Below are 4559 nucleotides of genomic sequence, written 5' to 3'. Positions count from 1 at the left end.
TTAATATCGTGGTGAATTACTATTCATGGTATCATTTATTTTCTCAGAAATAATATATTTGTAAAGCGCTTAGAGACATTTGTATTAAGCGCTATATAAAAATTAAATATTATTATTATATTATATTATCGTGAAATAAAACGTCAATAATTTCGTTAAACTAAAGACATTTTAAACTCGAGCGCCAAAAAACACACCATCGAACGAAAAACAAAATAAGGATGTAGAATGAACGAGGAAGGAAAAGACGGAGCGAAGAAGTTTTTTGAGGTTATGACAAAGTTGGCAAAGAAGATGTGATTGGCAATGATTTTGAAATTGAACGTGAAGAGGATTTTTTTTAAGCGATTGTTCAGAGAGAAAAAGATGGGAGGGGGAGGGAGAGAATGAGAGAGAGAGAGAGAGAGAGAGAGAGAGGGAGGGAGAAAGAGAGAGAACATCGGGGATAGTGGAGGGGGCGAGATTGAAACAAAATTGAGTCAGAGAGAGAGAGAGAGAGAGAGGGGGGGGGGGGGAGGAGATGAAGGAGACAGACTGAAAGAGATGTACTATTAGAAGATAAATTGAGATGGGATCAATGGCCAAACTGTGGTAAGTGTATTGCGAAATTATTTAAGTTTGCTCTTTCTTCATACGGTCAAACAACTTGGAATAAAAAGCTAATATTTGTCCATCGAATAATATAGTTCCTTCTAGAGTTCAACTCATGAGCTCATACAGTTGCTTTGGTTTCGTAAACGATGTAAGGGGATTTTTCCTACCTTTTTCAAATTACGCAATCTACAGTGACAAAGGTTCCGATTGTTTTAATAGCCAATTAAATAGAGGAAACGGGTGGGTGACCTGAGTGGAAAATAACAAAAGCTGGTAAAACAAAGTATATCCATATTACATCCATCCGAAACAATCAGCTAGCAAGAAAAGGAAGGAGCTATAAAGTACGACAGGTATAAAGATTGCACAATTCGAACACTTCCGGTAGCTATTTTAAAGTGACTCGGTAACATTGTTTCAGATTCTGAGTGTGTCCAATGTATACAAATCAATGTGAAATTTTACCACTATACTGTGGTGTGTATAATACAAGATTGTGTCCTTATCCACAGTGTGTCAGAGCATGTCATACACTGTGACTGAAAGTGTGTTGCATGTATACAAATCAATGTGTTAATTTATTGTGGTTATACTGTGGTGTGTAAAATGCACGATTCTCTCCTTATCCACAGTGTGTCAGGGCATGTTACACACTGTGACTGAAAGTGTGTTGCATGTATACAAATCAATGTGTTAATTTACTGTGGTTATACTGTGGTGTGTAAAATGCACGATTCTCTCCTTATCCACAGTGTGTCAGGGCATGTTACACACTGTGGCCGAATATGTGTCGCATGTATAGACAACTCAATGTGATATTTTACCATTATACTGTGGTGTGTATAATGCAAGGTTGTCTCCTTATCCACAGTGTGTCTCACTGTGTTACACATTAAAACATAATTTGTTTTGGCATGTAGACAACTCTTTGTGACTCAACGACGATTATCATTGAGGTTAGAAGGTATAGAATAAATGCAACAAAAGTGTGGTTATTGGGAAGAATGGGAATATGTGAGCAAATACTTTACTTTACGTTGCTCGAGTCCATGCGGTTTCACGTGATAGTGATGTAATGAACCCATTACTTCCGATGTTACCTGGTATTCCCTAAGGACATGGTTTCTTAAACTTTTTCACTGACGGTCTAGATGTGCCTTTTGCGCCAAGATTCTTAGGGTCATCCGTATACGTATACTTCAATGAAGTAGAACAATGTACCATTAATTGCTTTTAAAAAAAGCCGGACGCAACTCAAACATGATTCAATTTTGTTTGAGACACAATCACCTGCTAACATTTAAAGTAATGATACTTGTAATAGAAATGATGCTTGTGTTGGATCTATATCTGATCCAAGGGCTACCAGGTGGTCCGGATTGACTTGCCCGGCGGTCTGGACTTAGAGAAGCCCTATCCTAGGACTATAACTTGCAGTCTCGTGTCTTCTTTGAGCACGTTTTCGCTGGTCTTCTGCCCGAGGAGCTGCCTCTTCGCCCATGTGATGGTGTCCATCGCAGAACTTGAACGAATTGTACCATGCAAGACCAGATCATAAAAAGGAGGGGGGGGGGGTGGTAACGCTTTCCAGTTTCAGAAGTGTTTGATTACAATCTTTAAAAAGAAACATTGCCAAAATGTTAACCATAATAATAGCGGCAAATAACGGTATGATATTACATCTGCAAACGAAAATGTTACTCATTTGCAGACATTCCTTAGTGGTTACTGAACACAAGAACCAAATCCTGTCAATTATTTGCTTGATGTTATGAGAGGTCCCAGGTTTTGAGTAATTCATTACAGAGAACGAAACTGAATTATAGTAGGGTATGCTATGAATGATGACGAATTGTTAAAGGGCGCTCGACCCGAGAAGGAACCTCAGGGGCGTAGGCCCGGGTGGACGGGGAATAGGAACCTAAAAAAAGTCCCCCCCCCGAGATTGTTGAAATTACCCGCATTTGGAAGAGCCTCACCCCATATTGGATGAGACCTTCAGGTCTTCTTGTAGGAGGGGGGCTGTAAATGCAAATCAAAAAATGAGTTTTCTATCTCATTCGATAGGTTCACTCGCACAAAATGCTGATTATATGCGAGTCGTAAGAACGCAATATTTTCTCACTTCTTAGTACAATTTTTTTTATATTGGGGAGGGGGATGTGCCCTCACATACGCTAATCTGCCCGGTTGCCATGCTTCCTTGTATGTTACATCTCTCCCCCCCCCTCCTCCCCTCGCACCTGGCCATGACAAGAAATGACCGCTCTTAAACTCGGAATGAACTTTTGTTAACTTCTTTTTATGCAGCGATTGTGAGAATATGATTTATTCTTTATGGATAGATTTTTTTTAAATAACCTTTTCAGAGCTTTTATGATCTACAGAGTCATAGAAATCGATCAATAAAGTTATGAGAGGATATAAATCTTATTTGTAGCGAATAAAACCATCATGTTGTCTCAATCTTTTCACAAAAAGAAGGTTAGTTACATTATTCCAACTTAATGAGCAACATTTTATTTTGATAGTAGAAAATAATTCTGCGTTTTCTGTTAATGTTACTTCCAGGTGGTGCCGCGATGAATATATATATATGACATGTACACTTGATTTAGATTTAAACAAAATTTGAGTATGTCTAAGGAGGTAGGATTTTAGATTGGTCTGTCATATCTTAACATATGTTATTTCAACTGCACAAAAATACAAATCTAGTCAACTGAATATGCAAATGCCTGATATTTTCGTTAAGATGTATAATCATATCATGACATATGGCCTTTTTCATTAAGCATTTTGCTGTAAGAATGAGCACTTTTAAAGTTGAAATAAAAAACACACAACAAAAAACAATTAAACCAGAGTTGCAATTTCTTATATCATTCAACCATGACCAATAAGTGTTGGAACAAAATCCTTTGGAAGATTCCCACATAAAGTGACTATTCATAGCACAAAAACTTTTGACACACTTTGAAACTTTATTCATCAGTAAATTGATTTTTCTTTTGTTGCTGCTTTAGCTTATTAAATTGTGCCTTCCTTTCCCACAGTTTGACACAATAGATTGGAATCTGGGATTTCCCAGGCCATAAATAGATTTCTTTTTATGTGCAGGTAAATAGAGGCCTTTTCGAGGGGCGCGGGGGGGGGGGGGGTGACATATTCTTGTTCTTAGATTATGTGGTTAAGGGGACTAGTCTCGACATTTCCAGACTTAAGTGAGCATTTTTTATTGAGAGAGTGGAAAACTCATTCAGTGTAGAATCTTCTGATCAAAAATAGCTGGACAGGGTCACCCGTAGACAACTTCATTCAAGAGGCCATTTTCACAATGCAATCAAATCTAATGCATAACTCTTTGTTGGGTACCTAGTCACAAATTATTTCATTAACCTATTTCAAATAATAGTATTTGTATAGTCAGATAGTTGCTAGGTAGGACAAACGTTATGGCTTGTCCTACCTACAACACGTAAACTAATTTGTAACGAGGCACTTTAGGTTTGTGCATTAATCATAATTTATACCGAGAGATTACATAAGGAAAGCGGCTTTCTGCTGCCACCCCATGTACTGCACAATGTAACCTGCATGCTTAATTTTATTTCAGATACAATAGAGTACCGAAGCTGTGACATTATAACAATCTATTTCTAGAATTTCTCGATTTTTTTAAAAATAATAATAATAATAATAATAGTGGGTTCTTCATTTTCCAAAAAGAGCATCAAAATAAATGTCCGAATGTCGAAAACCAATTGAATATATTGAGTAATGGCTGAGATATGACCATCTGATTAAATAGATTTCCTATAGTAACTCAGTGTTATATTGCTCTGGCTCATAACATTGGAAAATGAAGAAATAATTGAGAAATTCCAAAAATAGATTTTTGATAACGTACGTCACACTTCACCACTCTATAAAGGCCACGTAATAAGCCGCTTCAATTTTAGAAT

Source organism: Strongylocentrotus purpuratus, unplaced genomic scaffold (genome assembly GCF_000002235.5).
Source record: "Strongylocentrotus purpuratus isolate Spur 01 unplaced genomic scaffold, Spur_5.0 spur5_scaffold_10, whole genome shotgun sequence".
NCBI lineage: Eukaryota > Metazoa > Echinodermata > Echinoidea > Camarodonta > Strongylocentrotidae > Strongylocentrotus > Strongylocentrotus purpuratus.
The sequence above is the reverse complement of the archived record's forward strand: the minus strand, read 5'-3'. Positions refer to the sequence as shown.